Source organism: Cricetulus griseus, chromosome 5 (assembly GCF_003668045.3).
Source record: "Cricetulus griseus strain 17A/GY chromosome 5, alternate assembly CriGri-PICRH-1.0, whole genome shotgun sequence".
NCBI classification, from domain to species: Eukaryota; Metazoa; Chordata; class Mammalia; order Rodentia; family Cricetidae; genus Cricetulus; species Cricetulus griseus.
In genome coordinates, this window is record NC_048598.1 from 45,083,844 (window position 1) to 45,101,017 (window position 17,174).

General features: G+C 36.7%; 1 long non-coding RNA gene across 2 annotated transcripts in view; it reads left to right on the forward strand.

Annotated features, from left to right (window-relative positions):
* The window catches only part of LOC113835899, a 76,273-nt gene that overhangs the window by 20,706 nt on the left and 38,393 nt on the right, over window positions 1-17,174 (forward strand). The window lies entirely within an intron of this gene.

Genomic DNA, 17,174 nt, shown 5'->3' on the forward strand with positions numbered 1-17,174 from the left:
TTCATTTCAAAACCTGTATTTTTTCTGCATTTATGATAAAATTATTTAACACCACAGTTTAAAATGTCTGAAATAAATCTGACTCCTTACACTGGTTGCTGCCATTCAAATACTTATTCAAAATTATTTTGTAAATAAATATTATTTAGTCATAAAATATGTCAAAATCCATAATGGACATTATGAATTTAAGGATTATACATATTTGTGATTTTCAAAAATTTTATTTATAGAGGAAATTTTAAACCAAACAAACATTTAAGATTTGACAAAAGTCCTGTAACACAGTTGACAGGTTTGAGAGGGAAATGCTTTGTTAGATACAATAGCAAGGGAACATTGACATGATAGTAGCATTAAACATTGTCTCTGAAAGATGGTTAGACAGACAAGGGAATTGTACTGAAGACAAACAAAGCTGTAAGGATAGCATTTTACTACCCATTACCAAATAGGTTCGATATTGGTAGAATAAATGGACAAAAGAAAGGTAAGAGGTAAAATATTTTCTAATAAACAACACCAGTACACAAGCAAAATTAATGATGAAACTTAGAGTTTTCTTAGAATTGAAGTTGCAGGAAATATAGGCATCCCCCCCCCCACACACACACCTAAAGATCATAATACATTCAGAGTACAGCCACTGAGATCTGCTCATGGAGTAATGGGCATGGCATTCATAAGTGGTAAAATACCTCTAGCCTCGGTGCAAACAAGCAGAGAAACATAGGAGACTAGATGAGGAAGACGGTAGTCTTAACCTTGAAGACTGCCATCAGGCTTTATTTCTGTGTGGAATAAAAGATGGTGTGTGTGTGTGTGTGTGTGTGTGTGTGTGTACATACATGTGCATGTGTGTTCCTGCATGTTTGCATGGGATTATGTGATGTATTATGGCTTCAACATGAAAAGGGGTGGAGAGGTAAGTCACTATAAAACATACTCAGAGCCTTTGGCTTTGTTCTGGGGATAATCAATTTGCTAAAGTCTAAATTTGAAACATAATTCCAAATCAGAAAAAGAATTCTTGACCATGTCAGTTATGAGATTTTTGTAAATTCTGGATAGTAACCTTTTACAAATGTGTAGTTGTTAACTCTTTCCCCATTTTAGGGCTGCTTCCTCGCCCAGATGATGGTGTCCCTTGGTGTTTGGAAGCTTTTTTACTTTTTGTGAGGTGCACTTTACTAATTTTTTGTTGTGATGCATGTGCATATTAGTTGAAGTGCATTCTTTACATTCTCCTGCATCAGATTCAGTGGGACAGGTCTTATGCTGAGGTCTTTAATCCACATAGAATTGAACTTTATGCAGGGTGAGGTGAGAGTCCAGTCTGTCTTCCACATGTAACTTTGCAGTTTGACCAAAGCCATCTGGTGAAGATGGTATCTTTTCTCCACTGGGTGTTTTCTGCTTCTTTTTAGAAATCAAGTTGCTACAGCAGTGTGTGATTATATGTGGCTCCATAATTCTATTTCATTGACCAAAGTCTCTGTTTTTACCACAGAACTGTGCTGCCTTTTTTATTATACCTCTAAAGTGTAACTTGAAACCTGGAAAGATGATTCCTTCAATAAGTGGAGCAAAAACAAGGAGAAATCTTGATTTCTCTGCTCAACACTTTTGTTTCATTTCTTCTGCATGAGTTGAGTTCAATCGTACTGTAACAGTGGAGATAACACTTAATTTCTTAGAAGTTTCTCCACCTTTCCACTAGCAGCTTGTTAAATTGTTATAAAAAACATAGTCTTATCATTTCTTTCCTTTTTCATTAAGCTTAAAGGGTAAGGTTGAATAATCTCTAAATCACTTTCATCTGAGATTACCAGAAATCATAGCATAAGCCATGATTCCAAAATATTATGATGTTACTTAAGATAGAGATTAAAGCATTTAACATTTATTAGAAATACAGACATGAAACATAATGCAAATTGAAGATTCCATAATGTTTTTGAAGTCTCTGCCTAAGAGTTTATACCATTTACTTTTCCATGAAGAAAATAAGGTTAAAATTTTCTGTAGATTTTGTCTCAATATTCCTTTCTACCCATAAGATTCACCTATTTTTCAGAACACTTGAAGCTGAGTAAGCAATTTGCCTGAATAATTAAATCAGTGTTTCTTTTATTTACCCAGTTGACATTGGCAGAGAGTCACCTGTTTTCTAGTAACATGAAATATCTTTTCATCATGAAGAGCATGTACTGTTTTATCAATCATGACAGTGTGACACTATATTTCACATAATTTCTAGTAGTTTATGAAGATCCAAGGCTTATCTCCAGAGGGTATCTGGTAAGGTTACTGTGCATACAAGATTTTTGCCATAAGAAGATTGTCTACAAGGTAATTTCTTTGAATAATCAAAAAAAATCATTAACTATTTGAGAAAATTGGGCACACTAAAAAGGAGATAATCTCAGGGTGATAAGAACTGATATTTATGAAAATTGTTAAAAGAGAATCTCAGAATATTATATTGATATTAAAAATTTTAATCATTTTTGCACTTCCATTTCAACTTTGTCTCCTAAATGATATTGCATGCCACCTTTTTCCTTCCTCAACTTTCCCATACAATCTTTAATCTATGTTAATATTGCTAAATCAACTAGAACCTTAAAATCAATTCTTTTTAACCATTGTATCCTTTGTCATACCTATACTTCTCTAGGACTTTCCCAGCTGCTTGTCCATATACTAGCTAGATTTCTATTGCTGTGGTAAACATAAAGATCATATATGTTAATGAGCTAGACACTACCCCATTAATCATTAGCCAAGAAAATGCTTCACAGGTCCATGTGATGGTAGCATTTACTCAGTTGGGGTGGTCTCATGGCAGATGACACTAGCTTCTATCACCTTGAATAACACCTAGCCAGAACACCTTGTGTATGTGTAAAGAATATGTTGACAAAATTATTTTTAAATATTTGTATCAGAGTCACTATTAACAACATCTGATATAGTTGATTGTAATTTTCTCATGGTTTAGTATATTCTTGTTTCTTTGGTCAATTTATTAAGTCCTGTACTTTAAAATAACTTGACATGTGCAAACCTTTTTTTGTTTGTTTGTTTTGTTTTGTTTTTGTTTTTTTGTTTTTTTCTTTTTCGGGTTTTTTTCTATCTTATTATTTTTTATCTAAAAATTCTTTTTTTTCTCTTCCCCCGCCTCCCAAGACAGAGATCTGCCTGCCTCTGCCTCCCAAGTGCTGGGAGTAAAGGCATGTGCCACCACTGCCTGGCTAAAAAAGTCTTATTCCCAGTTCCCTTTCCCTCCTTTCCTCCCACTGCCCCACCTTCTCTCCAGCCCAAATTCCATACACTCCTCAGAGAGGGTGAGACCTCCTTGGGAAATAACCAAAGTCAGTCACATCACTTGAAGCAGGTCCATCCTCCTCCACTATCTAGGATGAGCAAGTTATCTTTCCATAGGAAATGGGCTGCAAAAAGCCATTTCATGCTCTAGGGATAAACACTGGTTCCAGTGAATGTCTCTTTTAGGTTCCTCCTTGTTTCCTAACTTCTCTGGGGTTGTGGCTGGTCATCCTTTGCTCTGTGTCTAATATCCACTTATGAGAGAGTACATGCCATGTTTTTCTTTCTGTCTCTGGGATACCACACTCAGGATAGTTTTTCTAGTTCCATCCATTTGCATAGGAATTTCAAGATTTCATTGGGGGAAGGGAGGTAGGAGAAAGAAGAGGGAAGGGAAACAGGGAGAACTTGAAGGGTCAGGAATGTCGGCTTGGGGGAAGAACAGAGAAAGACAGCAAGAAAAGAGATACCTTAATAGAGGGACCTTATATGGGCTTAAGGAAAAATCTGGCACTAAAGTAATCTCCAGGAATCCACAAGGATCACTCCAACTAAGAATCTAAACAATAGTGGACAGGCTATCTTAAATGCCCTTCCCCTATAAGATTGATGACTAACTTAAATGCTGTCCTAGAGCCTTCATCCAGTAGCTGATGGAAGCAGAAGAGATTCACAGCCAAGCACTGAGCTGAACTCATGGAATCCAGTTATAGAGAGGGAGAAATGATGAGCAAATGGGTCAAGATCATGCTAGGGAAACCCACAGAAACAGATAACCTGAGCAAGTGGGAGCTCAAGAATCCCAGACTGACAACTGGGGAACCTGCATAAGACAAAACAAGGCCCCCTGAACGTGGGTGTCTATGGGGAGGCCTGGGCAGTCTATGAGGCCTCTGGCAGTGGAACCAGTATTTATCCCTAGTGCACAAATGGGCTTTGGGAGTCCATTCCCTATGGAAGGATACTCTCTCAGCCTAGATACATGGGGGCGGGCCTAGGTCCTGCCCAAAATGATGTGACAGACTTTGATGATTCCCCCATGGGAGGCCTAATGCTCTCTGAGGAGTGGATGGGGGGATAGTGTGGGGGGTTGCTAGGGAGAATTGGAGGATAGGAAGGACAGGGAACTAGGGTTGGTATGTAGAACAAGATTGTTTTAATTTAATTAAAAATTAATTTAAAACTACTAGTTCCTCTGCTAGTGGCCCCACAGCCTGCCCAAGTCACCAAAATGTCACCCACATTCAGAGAGCCTAGTTCAGTATTATGGAGGTTCTGACTGTCAGTCTGAAATCAGTGAGCTCCCACTTTTGAGGGTCAGCTGTTTGTATGGGTTTTCCCAATATGGCATTGACCCCTTTTGCTCAATTTATGGCTCTTCCCTCTCTGTGACTTTAGGAGATTGGCTCAGTGCTTAGTTGTGGATCTCTGCATGTGTTTCCATCAGTTATTGGATGAAGGTTCTATGGGAGCAATTAAAGTAGTCATCAATCTGATTACAGGGGAAGGGCAGTTAAGCCACTCTGTCCACTGTTGCTTATAGTGTTAGTTGGCTCATCATTGTGGATTCCTGGGAATTTCCCTTTCCAGGTATCTTGCAAACCCCATAATGGATACCTGTATCAATGCACAATTTTAATAAATATCCTGCCTATGTCTTAATCAGCCTCCTCCAATGACAATAATTTTTAAATCAGAAATATAACATAGAGAAAACTATATTTTAAAACATATTTTCAATTGAAATAGAATCATATCATTTTCTCCTTCCTTTCTTCTTACTACACATCCCAGGTAATTTAGCTCCAACTCTTCCCTCTTAATCCTTAACACATGTATCCTTGTGCATATAAACTCATGTTATATTATATTATATTATATTATATTATATTATATTTGTTCAATACCCATATGTAACATTTCCATAATCAGAAAGACCATTTTATGTTAAATTTTGATCATGAATTAAGAACTTTGTAAACTTTTAGTTAAATAAATAAGAGTTCACTGGGATATCAATTAATATTCCCAGAACAGTTAATTGCACTTGGCATGATCTTATGTATTTAAATGCCTTCTATATATTTTATTTGTTAAATGTTACATATAGCCTTAACCTATGTTCTAAATAAGTAATTTTGTTGCTGGAATTTCCTTGTTCTACCAGGTCGCACCTAGCCCTTCAGCCCCAAATAAGCACATAGAGAATTATATTAGTTATTAAACTATTGTCCAATGACTAGGCCTTCTTATTGGCTAGCTCTGTCTTAAGTATTAATGAGTAATTATTAATCTATGTATTTTTACATGGCCTTATCTTGCCAGAGAAAAACTGGTGCATCCTATATTCCCAGTCTCTACATGGTGTCTCCCCACAGTGCCTCTCTGCCAGCCTTCTCTCCTAGCCCTACCTATCTTCCTGCCTCTGTTGGTTACTGGCCATACAGTGTTTTATTCATCAACCAATAAGAGAAACATATATACATAAGGGCATACCCATCATAGTTTGATTTCTAATAGTGCACTTGGAAATGTTATTTATTCTAGATACTAAGATAGATACAAGCTATATGCCTCACATATTTTCCCTATACACAACTCACATGTGTCAGTCACAGGAAGTCCATTGATGATATTCATTGTGTTTATCAATATCACTATCTCTGATTTATTCTACTTTACACCATAGGTAAGGTTTGTCATCAGGTACCTTGTGAAATTAATAAGTGGTCTGTAGTTCATTTTTCTCTCTCTCCTCATCCCTTCTATCTCTGCCTCCTACTTCCATTCTTTTTCTTTCTTTGTTTGTTTCTACCTTTCTTTTCTTTTTCATTCATCTTTCTCTGTTTTACTATGCTTTTAGTTTTACCTTTTGGATGTTCAATCTACTGAAGCACTACTCATTGAGCAACCTCAGCTTTTCTACAACAGCTTTGGCACAATTGTCAAAATAAAAATTTGTCAATACATACATAAAATTTATGTAAACATGTTTATACTATACTTTGTCACCTAATAAAAAGTACTTATTAGTTCTACAATGTCTTTATCTTAGTCTCATTTTCTATTACCTTTTTTTCCTAGTTAGGCATATGCTACTCACAAATATGAATATTTTAATTTTTTTCCTCTACTTTTATCAGCTTGCCTTGCCTATGTGTCTTTTTTGAAGAAAAGTAATTATATAGGCATCCTGATTTTGGTCACATTATTAGGGAAAGAGTACCAGTCTTTGGAATTCCATGTTGTATTAGTTAGGTTTGGCTAGTATTCGTTCTTACATTGTTTTTCTTTTATGAGATTATAATGAAAGTGCTAAATTTCTCCCTTCCCTCCCATACCTCCCTCCAAATTTTCCCATATGCCATTCCCTGTCCTCTTCACATTCATGGCATTCTTTTAATAAATTATTATTAAGTGAATATAAGAATTTCACTGTGTTTTTTATTGAATTTTTCCTAGCTACTTCCACGTCTTAAAAGATTTATTAAGAATGGACCTAACATTTTCCCACCTGCTGCTTTTGCATGTGATTATTTGCACATATGATTTTCTTTCTCTGTGCTGTTTTTTTATTTGTTTTCTCATTATAATTATTGACTTAGACATCATGAAACAGTTTTGCATTCCTAGAATAAATCTTATATGATTAAAATGCATAATTCATTCAATATATTTCTGGAATCTATTTGATATTTTTATTTATCTCACTATAGTATCAGATTCATAACATCATGATGTCAATTGGGTAGTATTTCCTATTGAATTTTCAGGAAGATAACAAAATTGCTGGTAGCTTTTTCTCAAATAATTAGGAGTATTTTATAATGAAACCTTCTGGACATAGATACCTGCCAATATCAATTTCATATTCATAAAGTAGATTTCATTAATAACCACAAGAATGTTTAGATTATGTCTATCTTTTTTGGATATATATATATATTATATATATAATATATATATATTATATATATATAAACATTTTCTCTTTTCACACATTTGCTTTCTTAAAAAAATCAATCATTTGACTTTCTTTATTCATCTGCATTTGTGTGTGTGTGTGTGTGTGTGTGTGTTTCTGTGTGTGTGTGTGTGTGTGTGTGTGTGTGTGTGTGTGTGTGTGTGTGTTTCTGTGTGTGTGAGTGTGTGGTGCCATATACTAAACTGTACATGGCAAGAACAGAAGTGAACATCAGTTCCCCAAGAACTGGAGTTATAGATGGTGGGATTTGAATGTGGAGGCTCTGACAGATCAGTATGCACTCTGAAAGAGTGATGAATTTGTGGATAATCTGGTCGCTGTTGTTTTGTCATGAATAAATCCATGGCCTGTCTATACTTGGGATTTAAATACATTTTTAAATATTTTGCTTCTTATCATTTTATGAATTTACATTTTCAAAATTCTCTTCATACTTTTTCTGGTCTCTCCAATTTCTCCTCCATACAACTTTTGCTTTAACAAAACAAAGCTGCTGATCTTGTAATTTCTATTGTTCTACTTTCGGATATCCTAATCCAAACCTGTATACTGCTCAGTGAGTTGTCATTCCAGTCCATATAGCTTTCTTCCTCATTATTCTCTTTTTCAAATCTCAGTTTCTTTGATGAGAGGTATTCGCTAATACTTTCTTCATTTTTGAAAGATAACTTGTAAATGTTATTTTGAAATATTTTTAGGATGACTGCTTTAAATATTTATCAGATGATTCTAAAATCTTTCCTGGTTATTCTAGTAACTTGATGCTGTCATTGTTGTCAGTCTTTTTATTCACTGGCTGTAGTATAAAATTTCATTTTCATGGAAAATTGAAATGTGAATCATTATGTTATGAGTCATGGATCTCATTTAATCATTTATTTTGGCTGGATTCTCTGATACTTAAAAGTGGGAAGGGTAGAGAAGGGCTGAGTGATGCTTTGTTGGTCAATGCTCAAAATGAGCAGCCCAGGCTCATTTAGTACAACTGACCTTTGTACATAGAGTGCCACTCTATTTCTACTACATGGTTGGGATTTTCTAGCTTGACATGTGACCTCTGGTGATGGATGAGTATGAAATTCCCTCAGTGACTTGCAAAATGAATAAAATTGGTTATTTTGTGCCCTCTAGAACATCCCAGTTTCATGGAAGCCATTTAGAGCAGAAATATCTACTCCTTACCAAAAAATGTTTTTGTTTATAGAGATGAGGCAACAGTGGTTTTCTGCTTGGAGGCAGTGGTTGAACAATTTTTGAATAGCCTTTAGTTCAAGATTAGCCTGAACTGTATGAACAAACTCAAACTCTGAATTCGAATTATGTTTTCTACTGTTAGTCAATGTTTCCCAGTGAAATTCACCTTCCTGTTATTATTGTCAACATTTTCTTTAACTGGTCTAAAGCATATGAAGTAAAAAAAAAAATGCACCAAAATTTGGGCAAGATACCTGACAAAGGCTAGAGACTACACTACATATCAAGAGAATCTTTAATTTTTTTCATGTATTATGTCTACTTAGTGGGAGGAATAAGGAAAGTAAAGCTATTGTATTTTTACATTCTTTTCTTTACTCTTCTCTCATAGAATGCATCCCAGCTCTATCCTCTCCTCCTTCGCCTCATCCCAGCATCTCTCACTGATCTTGACTCCTTTCAGAAAAAATGGAGACTTCCCTGTTATATCAGTTGAACATAGCATAACAAGATGCAATAAGAGTAGGCATAAATCCTCACATCAAGGTTGAACACCGTAACTCAGTATAAGAAAAGAGTCCTATGATCAGAGAAAAGAGTCAGATATGCCCCTACTCTTACTGTTAGAAGTCCCCCAAAACCTTTGCCCTTTAGGATTCTTGTACTCCATTGGTTACCTCTTTTCATTTTCTCCTTGACATAAAATCTTCCCAAGAAGACAAATCTAACAATAGTAAAAACACAATGATGTAACTCATTTAAAAATAAACCTATTTATATGAATAAGCAAAATCTAATACTGAAATGACATGGACACTTTCAGATAAACAAGAAAAATTATGAATCATGCTCCTGTGAAATACCTTATTTTTATTAGATACAGTTTAAATTATGTAGCAATTGGACTACTTTTCTCATCAAAAATCAAGAGGGCCAATGTCTTCAAAACATTTTTCCAATGAGAGCACATCGGCAGGATTTTGACCTTCCCTCTCACTTCTATAGATCACTTCAAGTCTCTGCCTTTTTTTTCTTTCATTACTGCACTCCACCATGGCTTTTCCATTTTGTGTTTCTGATGGCTTAGTTGAAGTCTAGAACCCTGCTCCAGAGAGGATGGCAGCAAACCTTGGAGGCAGCCTTTCTTGCTAACTGCATCAACACACAAAAAAAATGGAGATTCTATCAGACACTCATACATTTTCTCCAGTATTCTCATATCTGTGAACTCACATTTATTATTTTATAATATATATGGTTTAAGAGAAACCATACTCATCTTTATCAGTGACTTTGTGAGTATATATTTCAACAAAAAGATGACTACGAAGTGAAAATAACATTATTTTCATTAAATGTTTCAGTTTTGTTCTAAAAGTCAAATTACACATTGGAGATGTCACAAAATAATCCGTGTGTGAGGAAGATAGAATCAAAATGATAATTAATTTCTTTGACTTAAGTAAATACTGATTCAACCATGGTTTTTTGGAGAATTATAATGATAAAAATAAATATTGAAATAATATAGAGATAATATGCAAAATGAGACATAAAGATTCATAAATGATAGAATAAAAATCAAATCATGAAAAATAATATATTCTACAAAAATGAAATTAAACTTAGAAGTCATGGAGAGAAGCTGAAATAATGTTTCCGACAATAATGCACAAAAATCAATAGATAACCATTATTATTGTCATCATAGAAAACTGTAGCATGTATTAGCACAGCTTCCAGGTCACTAAATATTATATATAATAACATAACTGTAATGTTTGGTGGTAGCTAAGATTATTACACTATTGAAAAGCTAAAAGATATAGAAGTATCTTATAAAAGGTCTCATGAATTGTAAGGTAAACATATTAGTTTTTTTTTAATTAAGACTATCAAATAGAAATAGTTATTAATTGCCCTAATTTTATTACATTGTAAAATTTAACTAAGTCAGCTTCAGATGTGACTTTATTTTATGAAGGTTATATTTATAGGATATGTTATTATTATCATTATATTTCATTATAATTCTTTTTGACATATTATTTATAATATATTTCATATTTTATATTGTATATTATTATACTCAACATGACACTTTTATTCAAATAAAATCTCTATTCTAAATATTTTTCTTTTTTTATATTTTTTATTTGTTTTTTCCATTCATTTACTTAGCTCATAAATAAAGTCATGCACATACATAATACAGTATGTTCACAATGGCATGGCTAAATTAAACCAATTAACATGTTATATCACACATATACATCATTTTTGTTTTGAGAACACTTAAAGTATACTACCTCACAACTTTTAAAGTATAGCATATTGTTATCAACCGTATTTATCATGCTCTCAATAGACCTCAAGACATCACATAGTCCATGCCTCTTTTCCAACTGCAGTTTTATATCCTTAAACCAATCATTTCCCCATTGTTAAAAGACCCACATTGAAGCCTAATAACCACAGTTCTTCTCTCTGCTCCCATAAGTTGATCATTTCTAAGTTACACATAAAATTGAAATTGTGTGACATTTGTGTAACTTAAATATTTTTAATGGCAATATACTGTCACTGTCCAGTGTGTCACTTAAATATTTAATAATATGGATTATTAAATAATATGGATAATTCATTTATTATAAGCTCATGAAACTGTAAAACTGGAAATTACAGAAAATTCTCAAATCTTTCAGTTGGTGAGCTGGAGAGCCATGAGTGCTGATATGGAGTTCCAGACTAAAGCTAATAGACCAGGGCCTTAGAGCTGCTCACACTCAGCAAGCTTGAAACATAAGAAGAGCCAGTGTTACAATCTGAGTTTTAATGCTGCACACAACTGTGCTTTAGTTAAAGCAGACCCCCAGTAAGAGGGCCTCGTACTCAAGTGTGTGCTCAGTTCAGATCTGCTGGTAATTGGACAGACTATAATATGCTCGGCTTCATCCAGCCCATAGAATCAAGTGGTCATTTCCTGCAGACACTCCCACACAGACACAGCCAGCATAGTGCTTGTTGACCCATTTCTAGTCCATCCCATTTCCACCTGATACATCTATCTCTATGCCTCTTTCTTCTTTCTCTCCACTTTTTTTTGTAATTTTTTTATTAGTTCAAATTAGGAACAAATTGGTTCACATCTCAATCCCTTCTCCTTCTCCTTCCCCTTCCCCCACCGCTCTCCCCAACTCTGACCTACCCCCACCCCATCCACCCTCCACTCCCCAGGCAGGGTAGGGCCCTCTACAAGGGCTCCCCAAAGTCTACCACATCATCCTGGGCCGCACATAGGCCCTCCCCCATGTGTCCAGGCTGAGAGTGCATCCCTTCATGTAGGATGGGCTCTCAAAGTCCCTTCTTACAACAGGGAAAAATACTAATCCACTGCCAGGGGTCTCCTAGGGTGCAGAGGCCTCCTAACTGACATCCATATTCAGGAGTCTGGATCAGTACTGTACTGGGCTCCCACACAACAGTCTGGGATCCATGAGCTCCCCCCTTGTACAGGCCAGCTGTTTCTGTAGCTTTCACCAGCCAGGTACCCACCCCTTTGATCTTCATTTCTCCCTCTCTGCAACTAAATTCCAGAGTTCAATTCAGTGTATATCTGTAGGTGTCTGCCTCTGCATCCATCAGATGCTGGATGAGGGCTCTAGGATGGCATAAAAAGTAGACATCAGTCTCATTATAGGGGAAGGGCATTTAGTTTATCCTCTCCACCATTGCCTAGATTGTCAGTTTGTGTCTTCCTTGTAGGTCCCTGGAAATCTCCCTAGTGTCAGGATCTCTCCTCAGACCTATAGTGGCTCCCTCTAATATGGTATTTCTCATCCTGCTCTCCTCTATTCTTCCCTCAAACCAATATTTCTGCTCCTCCATTTCCTCCTCTCCCCTCCTCTTCTCCTCCTCTCATTCTAGCAGCCCCCTCTCCCCTATCCTCATGCTCCCAATTAGCTCAGGAGTTCTTGCCCCTTTCCATTCTGGGGTCCATGCATTTTTCCACTTTTTATTTAAATTAGAAACAACATTGTTTTACATGCCAATCCTAGTTTCCCTGTCCCTCCCTTCCTCCCCTGCCCCCACTAGCAACCTACATATCCCATACCATTTCTGCTCAGGGAGGGTGAAGCCTTCCATGGGAGGATCTTCACAGTGTGCCTTATCCTTTGTAATAGGGCCTAGGCCCTCTCACTTGTGTCTAGGCTGACAGAGTATCCATCTATGTGAAATGAGCTCCCAAAGTCCCATTCCTATGCTAGGGATAAGTACTGATCTACTACAAGAGGCCCCATAGATACCCCAGGCCACCTCAATGACACCCACATTCATGGGGTCTGAATCAGTTCTATGATAGTTTCCCAGTGATAAGTCTGGGGACCAAGAGCACCCTCTTATTCAGGTCATCTGTTTCTGTGGGTTTCACCAGCCTGGTCTGGACCCCTTTGCTTATCACTCCTCCTTCTATGCAACTGGACTCCCTTTCAGTTCAGTGTTTAGTTGCTGGTATCTGCTTCTACTTCCATCAGCTGCTGGATGAGTGCCAACTCGTATAGCCACTTTGCAAATCAGGATGGCGATTCCTCAGGAAAATGTCAATCAATCTATCACAATACCCAACAATTCCACTCTTAGGCATATGCCCAAAGGAAGCACATTCATACAACAAGCACATCTGTTCAACTATGTTCATAGCAGCACAATTTGTAATAGCCATAACCTGGAAGCAACCTAGATGCCCCTCAACTGAAGAATGGATAATAAAATGTGGTACATTGACACAATGGAATACTACTCAGCAGGGGTGGAAAACAATGGAATCTTGGCATTCACAGGGAAATGGATGGAACTAGAAGAAACCATTTTGAGCAACATAACCCATTCACAAAAAGACAAACATGGTATATACACATTCATATATGGATTTTACACATAGAGCGAAGGATTACCAGTCTACAATCCACACCACCAGAGAAGCTAGGAAACAAGAAGGACTCTAAGAGAGACATACATGGTCCCCAGAGAAGGGGAAAGGGACACGATCTCCTCAGCAAGTTGGGAGCATGGCAGGGTGGTCAGGAAGCTAGGAGAATGAGAAGGGGAAAAGAGGAGGTGTGAGCAGGACATAAGGTAGAAGGAAGGTTTTGTAGGGGGAAGAATAGAGGAGAGCAAAATAAGATATAACATCGGAGAGGGAGCAATTATAAATTTGAAGAGAAATCAGGCACTAGGGAAATGTCCAGAGACCTACAAGGATGACATCAACTAACCATGTAATCAACAGTGGAGAGGCTACCTTAAATGCCCTCCCCCAGTAATGAGATTGATGAGTAACTTATATGTTTCCTCAATTTCTAAATCAATATTTGTTTTTTAAGTACAGTTATGTCAACATGGCAATCATTTTTAAAAATAGAATAGTAAAATACCAAAAAATGATCTGTTTTACACACATCTTCTTAGAAGTACATGTGAGACACAGTATTGTTGTGGAATATTGTTTTAAGGAAGCAAAGATTGTTGTATTAGTTTATGCTGCATTTGTTTATTTATGTAAAGATGTATTGCATTTTTTCTCCTTATTTGCCTAAGATAATTTATTGGTCTAATAAAAAGCTGAACAGCCATTAGCTAGGCAGGGGAGGGATAGGCACAGCTGGCAGGCAGAGAGAATAAATAGGAGAAGTCTAGGCTCCATAGAGAGGGAGGAGGATTGAACAAGGAAAAGAGAGAGGGATGTGCACAGGGTAGAAGCCTGCAGTTAGCCAAACACAAGAAGCAGGAGAAATAAGATCTGCAGAAGGAAAGAAAGGTAAAAATACCTGTGGCAAATGTAGAAGAAGAAAATAGATTAAGTTATAAGAGCTATTGGGACAAGCCGGGCATTAGTGTCTCACGCCTTTAATCCCAGGACTCAGGAGGAAGAGGCAGGTGGATCTCTGTGAGTTCAAGGACAACCTGGTCTCCAGAGTGAGTGCCAGAATAGGCTCCAAAGCTACACAGAGAAACCCTGTCTCGAAACCCGCCCCCCAAAAAGAGCTAGTGGCACCAGCGTAACATAAGGTCAATCATCAATAACTAATAAGCAGTCTCTGTTTCAACACTTGGGAGCAGGGTAGTCACTGAAAAAAGAAGCTTGTAATTCCATAGTTAATGTGCATGTTTATTTTTACAGCATGGATCAAATCAGAGAAGGAAAGAGGAGCAGCCCATGTCCCTCTAACCAGAGGGAGTATTTAGAAAGATTAGGAGTAATGTAAACTCAGGGTCTAAGGAGTTCTGTAAGAACTCGGTGCACACTGGTACCTGTAACGATAAAACTTTTCCCCAAGCTGCTGGACCCCTGATGCCTCATGGGTGCCCGAAATAACACACAGACATATATTAGGTACAATGCTGCTGGCCAAGGACTAGGATTTCTCAATTGCTAGCTCAGTCTTAAGTATCAACCATAACTATGAATCTGAATATTTATAAAACTTATAGAGGATGCTGGCCTTTTGTCCTGTCTTCCTGGTGGTCACATGGAGGCTCCAGATCAGAGAGAAGTAGGAAGAGGAAAAAGAAGTGCCCTGCTTATATTCTGAGCCTGCCTGCTATGGCAATTCCTGCATGGATCACAAGATTTCTCTTACTACATTTTCCAGAATCTTCCTCAATTCCTAGTCCCACCTATCTTGCTTTCCTATTGGCCAACAGTACTTTATTTATCAACCAATAAGACAAAGATATACACAGAAGGACGTCCCCCATCATGTACCAGATTCAAACCTAATGGACTATCACAGCTGGCAAAATAACCAACAAAATATGTCTGTAAGGCAACAATGACCAGCTCAAGAATTTCATGAAAAAAAAAAAACGTTCAGCAAAATCACATTAACATACATATATTTAATCACACAGAAACTTCCTCTCCTTTAGGAGGTAACACAAATCAGATTACTCTTAATGCACCAACATGAATAGTCATTTTCTAAAAAAACAAAAGAGATAAGAATTTAAGATGACATAATATATCAGTATAAACAAAATATGGTTTTTAATATCATATTTAGTTAATGTTTTTCTTCAAGAGCATCTCACCAGGTATACAAACACCTGTTAAATGCAGGGCCCTTGCCCAGTATTAGACGTCCAACACTAAACAAAAGCAGTGGTATTTAGAAGGTTTATTGTCTTATACTGTTTTCTCTGGACATTTTAAACCTGAAATGGAAGTTACTTACATATTATAGTTTCAGATTTTCTGTTTTTGTGGCATTTCTGAGTGAGTGATTGTGCATTTCTATGTCTGTTTTTATTCTTGTACTTGCTCTTTGCCTCATTTTTTTCTGTTTGTTTTGTTCTGTTCTGGTTTGCATGTCTTTGTTGTTGTCTGTTTTCTAATGAGAAGGAGGAACAGGTGATGTGAATTTGGGTACGTGGGAACTGTGAAGGATGAACTAGTGGATGGGAAACTGATTAGGATTATATGAAAATATGTTCTGATTTTCTGTTAAACAAAAAGGAAAAAGAGATTGAAAGCAAATCACAAAGTTAACCATATTTCTTTTTGTAATTCCCTGCCAATTCCAGGTTCTACTCAATAAGTTCCCATATGAAAATATGAGAAACTGTATAGGAGAGTGGTTCTTAACCTGTGTGTGGGTCGGGACCCAATAAAAGTTGTGTGTCAGATATTCTGCTTAGCAGATATTAACCATACAATTTATAACAGTAGCAAAATTACAGTATAGTGGGAAATTACCAATACGGAGCAGGTAGAAATATGACGGCATTTAATAGGGAAAAGCCTTACTTACAGAGCAACCTAGCCAGCCGGTGTGGCAGCAGTCTGTAAGCAAGCCCAAAAGGTGAAACCGAAAGAGAAACACAGTCACGCTACATCACCCTGACCACGCCCTTGCAAGCGTGGTCGGGCACACCTGTAGCTAGCCCCTAAGTAGGCGTGGCTATAGCTTCCCCTACATTACAGTTATGAAGTAGCATTGCAATAATTTTATGGGCTGGGTCACCACAACATGAGGAACTCTTTTAAAAGGTTACAAAATTTTGAAGGATAAGAACCACTGGAATGGGAGCTGTTGATGCTGACAGCATTCCAGCAGTACTGCAGACATCTGGGTGCTAGCTTTCTAACCTGTTATAGGAAAAAAAACCCTGCCTTGTTCTTGTCTTAGAAAACATTTATTGTGTTTTGTTTATTTTCATAGCTAAGTATAACCCTACAGAATATGGGAATCATTTTCAATGATTGTATTTGTCTCCACTGATTTTAAAATGGTTGGTCTAAAATTAGCTTAACTCCCTATTATCTAGGATATGGGGCATACAAGCAAGCACAGTGAGCCAAGAAAAAATGCAAAGAAAAATATTTGTTTTACTGATTTACATATTTGTTTATATTTAGTACCAGGCTATAACTAGCAAGACATTTTATTTTTTTCTGCTCTTATACTCATGAGCCATGCAATTTGAGGTTGCCTGCTGCAAAGTTGTAAACTACCAGTTGTAATATCATAGTGGGAATCAAAAACCCACCAAATAGATAGAAAATGTGTTTTAAAATAGACATCACCAATTTATTTGTTTATAGCTAAATTCCCCTGAGCATGCTGCTTCTATTCCTTTCTCCTTGATACATAGATCAAACTTG